Genomic DNA, 13,427 nt, shown 5'->3' on the forward strand with positions numbered 1-13,427 from the left:
TGTGTATAAAAGATATAGATTCTCTCACAAGAGTGATCACTAGATGAATTTTCCCCTCGGTGATACCTTTATCCACTATCACCGTTCTCCTAGGAGTGGCAGTAGCTGTTCTGGGAAAAAGAGAAATTCAGGCTCCAGTCCTAGCTCTTCATAGATGAGTCATGTCTTCATCTGGGGTCTCAGTTGCCTCATTTGTAAAATAAGGGCATTTAAAGCAAACCCTGCTCCTCGGAGCCACAAAGCTCTGCTGGGCCTTCTGCTCTCACTTCCACCAGTGCCCAGCTGTCTATCGCTCTTAATCTTGGAACTCCAAATGGGGATTTTTATTTATAAGGAGTTTCACTAAAAGAGTTTGAAAACCACTGGGCTAGATGATGACCTCTAAGCTGAAAAACTTGAGGACGCCTAGCCCCCGAGAGCATGCTGGTTTCATGACTGGTTGCTATCTTTGCACAGGTGTTGGTATGGGACTGTCCTCAAAGTGTGGTCCCTGAACCAGCAGCCTCACCATCACCTGGGAACTGGTTAGAAGTGCAAATTTCTGAGCCTCACCCCAGATCTACTGAGCCAGAAATCCTGGGTGCAGACCCCCACCAGTCTGTGTTTTCACGAGTTCTCCAGGCGATTCTGGTAGATGCTAAAATTTGAAGATTGCTGCTGCAGAGAGACAGACGCAATCCAGTTTATCCAGATCCCTTACAACCCCCCTTCCCATCATGTTACTCTTGTGTTTTCAAGGCCACAAAAGACACACATTTCCAACTCCTGGAAGCATGCCAACTCAGCTTCCAAAGGTGAAAAGCTAGCATCCGGAACACTGACCTATAGGGAAGAGAAAGGGAAGGACTTTGTAATTGCTTCAAACCAAAGGGCCGATTCCTTTCTGCAGCTGTCTCCAGGACACCAGAGCTCTCCCGAAGGAGGTGCCTCACTTATTAACATCATAACTCAAGCAAGTTGCTTGGAGTCGCCGCACATGGAAAATTGCATTCTGCAAAGTGTTGAAGCTGCAAAGTCACCAGCTGAGTCGATAGACTTTTATTTTAACGATGTTTGTGATCAATATTTAAACAGGATTGACCGAGCCTGCTGCTAGTGCACCCCTCTCTTTCCAGCTGCTTGTGAAGATAAAATATTTACTGGGGGCGGGGGCTGGTTACACAGGATTTGAGGCTGGGGGGGGGGGTTGGGGGTGTGGGATAGGGCAGGAGTGATATAGGATTCATTGGCACCAGGCTTTAATGGACCTGGTGTCTCTCAAGGCTAGAGGAGCCTTTGTTCAGACAAACTGGGAAGATTATGAGAGAATAGGAGGATTTGTGGAAAGATTCGGTCACTAGTCATATAGAGTCACAATATTAGGATATTTTCTTGAAAATGGTCACAGCACATTTAATCTTGCTTTTACTGAAACCAACAACAATTAGTAACTAAGGGCATGGTTCTGGGCTCAGACAGTTAAAGTGTAGCCCTACCTACTGTTTCCGCAGGTCTCTGAGTCACACCTTCCTCATTGGTTCAATGAGGGCATAAGGTGGCTCACTAGCTATAAATGAGACACAGTATAAAGTACTGGCTCCCCATAGTAAGTGCTCGATAAGTGTTAGGCAATTATTGGTCGACCTGGGACTCAAAACCCAGATCTATTTTTCTCTAACACCATAATTTCAAAGACTTGCATGATCTGTGTACAATATCAGATAACATTTTAGGACATGGCATAATTAAATGTTAGGGCATATAGAGTAGTTGTTATTAAAGCAAGTCTGAGTAAAGGGAAACCAGAAATGGCTTGAGAACCAGGAGACACTACAGCAAGTCCTAGAATGACTTTATTTCATTCAAGTTCGTTTTGTTATAATGTTGGTTAGATATCACAGAAACTTGTCTTGTTTATATCAATTAGCCCCTGGTAAAATTGAGTTTGTTTTATGTCATTTTGCTTAAAGTCTCAGAATCTACTGATGACATTAGGAGAGGACTTAACTGTCTATGGAGATCAAACATAGGTCAGACCTGGAAAAGTAAATAAGACAACTGAGAAAGGCATTGGGAGAACAGCATGTGTGAAAATATCACATAAAGCTGTGACCCTGTGAGGGACCATTGAATCTGAGGTATTTCTGCACATGAATTCAAAGGAAGAGTTGGATGCCCATTGAGCAAGGTTGAATACACCAGAAAATGTGTTGTCTAAAGAGAGGAGGCTAGAACTTCACTTTCAAAGTCTGGGAAGCAAAGAGGAGTGCCTACTGGGTGCTGGGCAGGGAAGACTGGTGAGGTGAGATAGGCTGACCAACCTGTCCCAGTTTGTCTAGCACTTTCTGATCTTAGCACTATAAGTTCTGAGTTCCAGAACCCCTTGGCTCTGGGCAAACCAGGACCGCTGGTCACTATAATGAAGAGAACCAGGAGTGCGCACTTTCCTAAGGCCAAAGGAAGCGAAGTTCCACAGAGAGAGAGTGGCCCACAGCATCAGATGCAAGACGGATGAAACCTGAGAAGCGCCCACTGGATTAGCAATTAGGAGGTCACTGGGGACAGATTAAGGAAAGGCATGATGTCATGATGTAGGTTCTGGACTTGGCTTTACCTACCATGGGATGTGATGAAGTCACTCTTTCAGCAGGGAAATAGCTAATAAAAGTCATTCCTTAAGAACCCGATTTGTCTTAGGACTGTTTAGAGCCCCCCAAAAAGTGACCTGATCCAAAACCAAGAGCACAAAAGTCCGCCTGTGGAGCCTGTGGGCTCAGCAGTCCTTATCTCGGGTGCAAACAGTTAATACAGCTCAATGCGCTGGTCTCTGGTGTGCGGTTCATAATGATTTTGATGTTACAGGGATGGTCAGATGACTGACTCGCCCATTGATCATGGGAGCCTCGGATGTGAGTGATGGATTGGGTCACTCATGCGGCTGCTTGTGGGAAGTCCGATTTTGTTCAGATGAGCGACTCCAGACAACCTCTCTTCCCCCTTCCTCCATGACTCTCAGTCTCAGGCTCTCAGTTTCTCTCCATCTGTCTCACGAAATCTTTCCCTTCTCCTTGACATCCTTCATTCCTTCCCTCCCTCCCTTCTTTCTTTCCTTCCTTTCATCCTTGAGTCTCTCGCCCTTCCTATGTTTCTCCTTTTTCTCACTTGTTTTTCTTATCTTGCTTTATTTTTTTATTTTTCTGGCTTATTTCTTAAGGTCCATTTTCATTTAGTTGAGTCTTGGCAGGAAGGGGGCACAAAAAAGCATTAAGATTCTTTCTTCTAAAGTGTGGGCTGGAATCCAAAAGTCCTCTTAGCACACCCCAGGGTCTCCGAAGCATATCTACTCTGGTTCTGGCCCAGAGAATTACTGTACCTAAATCAATGGAAAGGAATGTGTCCCTTCAGCTGGTCTCCTTGAGACAGGGCTGCTGGGGCAGGCCACACCGAAAAAAGACAGGGAACCAAAGCACTTTCTAACTAGATAATTTCTTCCATCCATGATGCAGGAAACTGTATCCCATAGCTTTAGCTTCACCCTTCTATTGTCGGAGGCTGAAGGACTCTATTTCAGGGAGCAAAACAGATACATATGGAAGATCGGCTGGCTGCCTTTAGTTACTATATGAAGCGTTGAACTAAAGCCAGCATGGATTATTTTAAAAGCACAGATATATTTTTAAAGTCAAATCAGTCTGGATCTTATTAAACTTGACTCCCTCCATGTGTGTATGAGTAGGCAGTGCATGTAGATACGTGTCTAGATGTTTCTATCCTCTTAAAGTTCTGTGAAGTCATCCCCCAACGAATGTCTCAGATCAACGCCTGTGCCTTGCCTCTCCCACCGCAGAAAGCACGGTGCTACCTTGGAGGGTCTCAGCCCAGACAAACTCTGTTTCCCCTTAGAAGTCTCAGCGGACGTCTTGGGGTGTGTTCGGGTGGGAAATGCAGGTTTCTCGGGCTGTTTCTCATGAGATCAGAGATTAGGAAACTAAAACAAAATCTTGATTTGGTTTTCAACACACATTGTGCCGCAGTGGCAACAAGCCACGCACACTGTCATTTACACAGCGTAATTCTGTCTAGATCGCTTTTATAGCATCACTTTCCCTCTGCTCACCACGCAGACACCCTCCTAATGCATTCGCGTCTGTGTGGCTCTACATGTCTGCAAACTATAAAACTGTAAGTGTGTAATATATATATATCTGCTCTCTTTGGGGGAAATGTATTTTAAGCGCAATGTCCTATACAATCAAATTGATTTTGGTTTCTTTTTTTGCCCATATAAATTCTTCCCTGCGTACATGTGTGGCTGCTCTCCCACGGTAAAGCATTTTGCACAGTAAGTTAATCCTAGCTCACAGATTTTACTCGCCGGCTCTCACTTGTGTACATCTCTTTGGTGTGTAATCGCACCTTAGTCTCCCCTCTCTTGACAAGACCTTCTCTGCAACTTCTAGAGATACTGTGTTATTTAACCTTCCTTCCTCCAGCTCAACCGATTATTCTTTTTCTTCTTCTCAGTCCTGCCTGTGTGTACCCCTGAGATTCAAGGCTCACTCTGGGATCCTTTCTGCCTGTAATAATTTACTTAGAGAATCTTCCCTTCTGAGGACTTTGGCCAAAGACCCCATGACAATGGCCCTCAGATCTCCATTTTAACCCTAAACCTAACCCTTCTCCTGTGGTTTGCTTCCCCATTTCCAGCTACATGCACAATTTATTTTTAACTGAAATTTGCCTCAAAGTCGCTGTCTAAAATGAAGCCTGGTATGTTTTCTTTTCAAACTGATTTTTCATCCTTTATTTCTCACATCCCAAATTTATTAAGACCATGACATCACCATCTTATTTCTCTCTTCCAGCATTTCTCATCAGTCCCTGAGGACTGCCAGTCTTGCTCCAAAGTCTCAGTGTCTCTTGCTCACCAATCCCTCATCCAACAGAGCCTCATCAATACATCCCTGGATTTGTGCAACAGATACCTTGTTTTACTCTCCACACAGTTGTCTCCCATTTTCCACTCCAATTTCTACATTATTGGCACAAGGCTCTGCAAAATATCATTTCAGCGTATGAATTCTTGCTTAAGAGCCCATGACATCTTCATCACCAATTGGGTCACATCCAAATTTAAAACTCTCTCTTCTTTAGACCAAATTTTATTCTTTATCTCTCTGGTCATAGTTATCTCCATACAATGCTTCAGCCACTCACCACGCCTTCCCACTTCTCAGGTAGCCACCAATGCTGTTTTTCTCACTTGGACGATTTTTCTCTTACCCTTCACCAATCCAAGTTCCATAATTCCTTATGAGTGTAATTCAGACCTCATTGCCCAAACGAATCTTTTCCTGATCACCTCTCCCCTTTGGTGTTCTCTGAGTTGCAGTTCTCTCGGTACATTTATCAAGACACTTGCTCATATTTTTATGCATATGTTTTTGTTTGTTTGTTTTTGTTTTTATTTTTTTATATCTTTATTGATTTCAGAGAGAGGAAAGGAGAGGGAGAGAGAGATAGAAACATCAATGATGAGAGAGTCATCGATCGAGCCCACAACCCGGGCGTGTGCCCTGACCGGGAATCAAACCCCGATCTCCTGGATCCCAGGTTGACACTCAACCGCTGAGCCACACCCGGCCAGGCTATGCATATGTTTTTTGCCATATATATTCCAGTTGTCTCATATCTTATTTCCCTAAATACATATTAAACAATTTAATAAACCAGACCTTGTTAAAATTCACAGATAGTCAAGTGTAATAAGTTGAAAATAAGAGATACAAAAATGAATACTTATCGGATACAATAATCATATTTTGGAAGAGGGTTTTGAATTAATATCTGCAAGTGATAAAAACTCAACTCAAAGTGGCAGGTAAAGAGGGTGTTTACTGACTGACACCTGGAAGTTCCAGAGATACAGTTGTTTCATGATATGATTGAGATAAGGGCCCATCAGAACTAGGTTTCCCACTTTCACACTTGACTCTGTTCTCCTTCGTGTTGGCTTGACTTTCAGGCAAGACCTCTCTGCGGGGTCTCTTTGAACCTATCAAGAGAGAAATTCTCTTTCAAATGATTACCCTGGAATTTATTTTTATTGAGATAACCTAGTTATATGCCCATCCTTAAACTATTCATCATGGCCTACAAAATATGGATTGTGCTGACTGGCTGGCTCTGGTTCAAACATCCAGCCCAGAATCCGATATGGTGAGGGCATGTGATGCTCTGCCCAAGCAGGCCTGGGTCGTGGGCTTACTCCTGATGCCAACACTCAAATGACAGGAACTAAGGCTGAGGAGGGTTTTTTTCATGTAAATTATGGTTTTGTTATCAGAGGAAAGGAGAGCGGATGCTGGACAGCATAAACAGCAAATGCCCATTATAGGAGGTAATTCCCCATTTATCACTGTAAGATAAGGCTGAGGGCTCTGGAAAGAAGGGAGTTCAAGGGTGGACAATTGAAGATGAAATGTTGGTTAGTAAGTGGTTTTCCCTTTTCTTCTACAATGAAAGAAGATATTAGCTCTGGGCAGAATTCCATTCTTTGCCTGTGCTCTGCCTCCCTATCAGATCTGCCTTCATTCATTTTCCACGGTAAAAAGAAACCAATTCAGGTAGATATTAAAATGTAGTCAAATTTTGTTGTAACTTCAGAATTAGAAAGAAAACACAAAATAAATTGAAAGCCAGCTCATACTATAGGATTTCTTATAAAAGAAAAATGGTCTTTTTTTTTTTTTTGGCAGATTTAAAAAAGATTCAGATGATTTAGATCTGTAAAATGAAATGAGATTAGCTTTAACATTGTAATTAATATTTATTAAGTTTTTAATACAACAGACATCACTGAGGTGAAAGGCTGATTATTGGTTCAAATTTCCTTACATAAAACTTGACCTTTCCCTGCTGGGACATTTTCCAGCTCTCTGAACAGAAGATAGTGCTACATGATTCTCATGCCCATGAGGCAGAGGAATTGGTTTTGGAAGAAAGAAATGAAAGCTATGCCTTTTTCTTTTTGTCCTTAATAGAAGGAACAAGTGCATTGTTCTATTCTTCTTGCCAAGCCCTCTGAGTCTCTTCTCGGTCTGTTTCTCTATCATACAACTTCAAGGGAGCTTGGCAGGAGGCAGAATGTCTGGGTTCCCAATTGAGTCACCAAATTGGCCCATTAACACATTTCAGTTTTCTTTTCTCTAGTTGTTGGTGGTGGCCTTCGCTCTTGAAGTGAAAAAACTCATATCGTTCCTTCACATGGGGCTCCTTAATGACACAGGGAAGCAGAGTGGTGACTTCTTATATTGGAGTAATTTGTTCAAAGCCCAAAGGAAGTCTGCAGCAGCTTCATCAAGGCAGCTCCTCCTTCCACAGCCAAATAGTGCAGACGAAGGGACTTGGACTGGCTGCTCGAGTCAGCCATGCAGTTCACCTCTCTTCACAACACTGGCCATTAAAAAATCACAAGAAAATAGCTTTCCAAGGGGCCCAGTGGGAGGGAAAGCATTGGCAAACACAGGTAAAAGGAGAAAAGAGTTTATCTCTGATTTTGACAACTTATCCTCAAAGTGAAATAGAAGAGCCTTTAGCCATATAGCAGTGGTTCTCAAGGAAAGAGAAACAGAATTATTTCTTTATTCTGAGCAACAGTCCCATCCAAGACAAGCAGGCATCTTCGCCCTCTCTGAACTGACAACCCCCAGACTTAAAAAAAGGGCACCCCTCTCTTATGTCTTGTTTTTCCCCTTTGTAACCAGAGATTATAGAACCCCAGGATCATCTCAACTAGGGCCCAAAATGTTTCATTCCATCAACTGACTTTTGTTGGCATCATTCAGCGTTGGTATTAAGACTTGCAAGTGATGACGCAGCACCCACCTCTGGGCCTGGTGCTCAGTGTGGGTGCCCACTGTGTTCTCCAGAGGTCCACCTGTATCCAGCCGAGCTTAGTCCCCTGCTGTGTTGGGCTGTCCCACTCTGAGTCTCAGCATAGTCTGGCATGTAGGATCTGGGGCTCTTGGCCCATGACTTCTGGATACAGTGCTTCTTTTCTCACTCTCTTTTTGGTTGCTTTGGGTGCTTTCACTCTTGGGTACCATCCTTAGTTCCTCCCTAACTCCTACTATCTACAATCCTTACCCCATGTTGATGTCCTGTCTTCTCACCTATGATTAGAGCCATGAGTAGCCTTCTGTACCCAAGAGACATATGAACAGAAGTGAGCTCTGGGGCTTCCATGCTTCGCAATGCCAAAATAGTCACATTTCCTCATTGGTTAACTCCTTAGCTCATAGGATTGGTATGAGAATTACGGGAATAGAAATATGTAAGGTACTTATAACAGTGCATGGCAAATGGCGAACACCCAATAAATCTTAAATATTTTTGCTATCGTCACCTCATTAGCTCACCCTGAGCTCTCCTAGATGTTCCTCTCTATTAGCTGTTAGAGACAAACTAATTCTGTCTTTTTAATTTAAAAAACAAACTTCATCACTTCTGGAAAGAGACCACAACAGGCCAGCTGGCAAACAAACTAGTAGATTTTTCCCAGCCAAAAAGCCCCAATCACATTTTTGCCGTGGCTGTAGACATAAGTTGCTTTTTCAAGGAAAATCAAGTTTATTTTTATCCTCAAGGTACGTACACAATCTTCCTTTCCCAACCGAAACGGGAAAATAAAAGGTTCTATTTGGCAAGTGTCTTTCTGGAGCCACCCTTGAGAAAAGCAGGCAGGAGGAAGCGGTTTCCATGGCCTACCCGGTGCTGTGCATGCTCGCCGGTGGCTGGTCACTGCAGCCAGGGCTGGGGGAGCAACAAGCTTCCCTGCCCCACCCTCTTGGATTTTCTCTCAACTACCCCTTAGTCTCCACCTCATCCTTCTTCAGCCAAATACCAACAAAATGTGACTATTTACATGAAATCAGTACCCTGGTCCATGCATGAAAGCCCAGAGAAACCTGCTATGCAACTGGATGAGTAATTTTTTCATGAACCACACTCCTAAATGCTTGCCAACAAACTAAATTATCTTCCTGTTAAATGTTGTATATTTTTCTTCCCTCTTTCTTCTTTCCCGTGCACATCTTAATATTGATAAGCTCCTCTTGGTTGAAGGGAACATTTGCATTGATCTGTGTAGCAAGCACATCGAAGGACCTGCCTCCCCCTGCTTTTTACTTCCCCTCCTCAGTACCCGAGCTGCCTTTAGCCCGAGCCCTGATTGAAAAGATGGTGCCATTTTAGAAGGGAGAAGGGAAAGCAGATGTTTAAGGATTTGGATTTTAGATCTAATACCAGAATCACATGAAAGCTACACTTAACCCACTATTCAATCAATTAATCAACTAACCATTTCCAGCCCTATACTAAGTACTTGAGTAACTCTAAGACTAAAATTACTTTTTTTTTAAAAAAAAAAAAAGAGAACAGTCTATTAGTACAGATGAATGGAAGTGATTTGTGAACACTGGTACACTTACTATAACTATAAAATTGGTATGGGGCAGCCGGGCTACAGATAAGAGTAGGGGAGGGGTCCTGAGGGCTGGACAAAGTAAACACAGGATCACAGAGGAGGAGGGGAAGATGAGGACCTGGAAATTGGGTAGAATGTGGATAGCAGCGTGTAAGGAAAGCCATTCCAAGCAAGGAGAAGATCCATTATTTATTAATGACCACTGGGATCATTAGACACTGAGGACTTGGTTTCAAGTGGCCTCTTTCCTGCAGGTACCACCTGAACCGTGGCACTCCTACAAACGCAGGGCCTTCACCTGCCCAGGCTCCAAGGGCATCAGGCCCGTGGCCAGAAAGGTAATATGCTCGAGGAGGCGGAGAGAACGCAGCTGAGAGTGAGTTTCCTCGAGTTAGCTAGGGGATGACACAGCCGCCCTTAGCTAGATAAAGATGGGCATTTCTTGGTCTCAATTGTTGTGTAATAGAAAAGCAAACCAACCGCACACTCAGACACACACATGCACAATAATAATTGGAATCATGGTGTACGTACAGTTTTTCAATTTTATTCCTTTAATAAAGCACGAGCTTTGGGGCTCTGCTGATAATTAAATATTATTTTAAAATATAATTTAATGGCTGAATGAGCTATCAGATTGCTTTGCCACAATGTATTCAAACACTCTCCTATTATTGCCTGTTTATATTATTTCCATTTTCTCTATTACAAATAGTACTGTGATAAATACCCTTTAATATTAATCTTTGATAATATTTTTAATGATTTTTAAGGTATATTTATAGAAGTAGTGTTATTGACTCACCAAGTATGAACAGTTTAAAACTCTTTATAAATAGGTCTAAATTGCTTTCCAGAAACACACTACCAATTCTTATTTTTAGAAGCGGAGCAGAAAAAAAAAAAAAGTATTGGTTCCACTAAAACCATCTCAAACATGGACTACTGCACATACTTTTCTTTTCCATTTAAGAAATTAAACAATTTCATATATACAAGGGACTGTATTATTCTTTGCAGTTATCAAATATTCATGCAATCTGAAAGTAATTTATGAAAGTTTTAAAGCGTAAAGAAACGTTAAAACCTGCCATCCAGGTCAACAAAAGGAATTTAACGAGAGTGTTAAGCTCCCTGTGCACTTCTCCCCACATGCCCCATGGCCTCCCTGCTTCCAAGAAGTCAGCATGGCATTGAATGTTTCGTTAGCCTTTTTAAACAGTTTTGCCATGTATGCACATAACCTAAATCATCTGCAATGTGACTTAACTTGATCTTGGAATTCATAAATCCATACTATATGTATTTTCAGCAACTTCATTTTTTCACTCATTTATTTCCCTGCTATATAGTATTTTATCATATGAAAGTATAATGGTTTGTCCTGTCCTCTCTCCTATTGATGGATATTTGGATGCTTTTCGTTGGGCCTATTTATGGACAATGTTGCTGTGAAGGTTCTTCTCGCTGCCTCCTGCTCCCATCCTTGGGGGGTGTTTCTCCCAGGCAGTGATTTACAAACAGGAGTATGTGGGGCCCTGGGGAAACACAAGGCTTCCAAAGGCACACGGGCACAGTCAGTTTTCAGGGAATCAGTTTACAAATCAGCAATTTCTGTTCATACATTTTCCCCTAAACCAATCCTTTCTAACCCCTCACATTTAATAGCTCCTCTCCCACTTTACAAAAGAAAAGCGTACCCCTCACCCATCCAGATTCTTATACGGCTGCATTAAATTGGAGTGTAAAAAACCCCAGGATGACAAACAGAGGGCCATTTTAAAATTTTATGATGATGTTGAGAAAGCAAATGACTTTAATGAATGGATAAGAAATCATTTTGCAAGTCAGATGCATTCCAATTCTTTGTTGTCTAAGAAAACGAGTCTTCAGCTGCTCTATTATTAAGAATAGTTTCCGATGATAAAATCATCAATCATAAATCACTAGGCAATATTTGGCATATAGCTGGATATGAATTCAGAGAACTGAGTCACATTGCTAACCAAAACTCCTTCTATTCCTCTGTTTATTTATAAGAACAAGGATTTATACCACGTATATCTATAAAAACTGTGAGTAGGAATAAAACTGATGCTATATTCTGTCTCATTTAAGGTGTAAATAATATTTATCATTGGATGTATGAAACCAATTGAGAAAAACCATTTCAATAAAATATACATCTCTAATAGAATTTAGTTTCATAATTAGTAATTATCTAACAAAATTTGTAATTTATCTATATTGTTTTAATCAATTGTGTGTTACTACTAACCATAATAATAACTCATTCCAGGAAAAATTTTTGATACTTAGAACTCAGTGGTCACATAGAAAGTCTTTGAAAAAGTCACTATATGCATGTATTTTTGCTCTAAAGATGTATGGTAAGGGGATTAATTAAAGTAGTTCAAGCATAAACCTATATTGAATTTGGAAAAAGTTATTTAGGGAGACATGGAATAAAAAATACAGGCTAAGAAGAAAAAGAAGTTATTAAAATCTTAAACCATTAAAGAAGAACTTGATCATATATGCTTTTAATTTAAATTCAATACACAGAAAATTATATCTATTGCCAGTGAAAAGTTTAGACGACAATTTAAAATTGTGCAAGGAGTGCCTACCATTTCAGGATTCTTTTAGGATTGCAGGCAAAAACATTTGACAACCTCCAACTGAGGTCATACATCCTGGTGTGGGATTGCGTATAAAACAGTGCCCACGTCTTCAGCACTTGTAGAAAATATTACCTTGTTTTTTAAGTTGTCCAGCCCCATCAGAGCTACAGAGGCCCTAATTGCTAAACATCCTCCCAGACACTGAAGGTTGCTGAAGTTTTCCATTTTTGCCAAGCTAGTGGGTGTAAAATAGCATTTCATTGTGGTTTTAATTTGCATTTTCCTGATTTAATGAGGTTGAACATATTTTCATGTTTATTGGCATTTGTGTTACTATTATTTATTTTTAAGCTTTGCTAATTTGATTTACAAAAAGTGATGCCTCATTTGCATTTCTTTGATAACTAACAAGGTTAATACTTTTTCATATGCTTATTAGCCATTTTTATTTTTTTATGTGAATTGTCCATTCATATCCTGCCCATTTTTCTACGGAGATTTTAGGGGCTTTCTTATTAATTCAAATGAGTTCTATTAAGGTTTAAGCCCTTGACTTGTCATATTTATTTTGTTTCAGTCCTGAGATAAATTGTACTTTTGTATATGATACCATAGTCCTTTTTATGTACTTATGAATGTGATTTGCTGATCTTTTGTTTTGGATTTCTACATCAATATTTATAACCGAGACCGTCCTGCCAGTATTCTGCGCTGTTTCATTTTGTGGGGGTGGCACTCTGTCAAGTTTTAGTATCATGGTAATGCTGGCTTATTAAAATGAATTCAGAAGATTTCTATGTTTTTCTAGGCAGACTAATCAATTACACACTATGAAAACTTGCTTGAAAAATTGACAGAAGGCAACTCTAAAACAATCTACAACTGATTTTTTTGTGCGTGGGAGGGATTCTTAAGGTGAGTTACTAGGTTTTCTTTCTTTTTCTTTTAAACCAAATTTAGTGTATATACTTTCTTCAGCATATCATCAATTTCATTAAGAACTTCCAATTTATTACCGTGCACAAGTATAGTTTGGTTTGTGGATTTTCAAATGTCCTTTACACTGATCTTACATCCCTCTTCTCATTGCAAGTTTTGTACACTTTGTATATTTTGTATTTTTTATTTCTTACTTATAAATGTAAAATAATTAAATTTATCTTTCTCAAAAGAATATCTCTTGAATATATTTATGAATTTACTGTTTATCATATATTTATTGATTTGTTCTTGACCTTTCAGTTTTCCTTTTGATTGGTTTTGCTCCTAATCTGTTGAGCTGACTACTTAATTTGTGTGTTTTTTCTGTTTTGTTGACTTTCTATTTAATAATGAAA

This window comes from Miniopterus schreibersii (assembly GCF_964146895.1).
Source record: "Miniopterus schreibersii genome assembly, chromosome: 19".
Taxonomy (NCBI): Eukaryota; Metazoa; Chordata; class Mammalia; order Chiroptera; family Miniopteridae; genus Miniopterus; species Miniopterus schreibersii.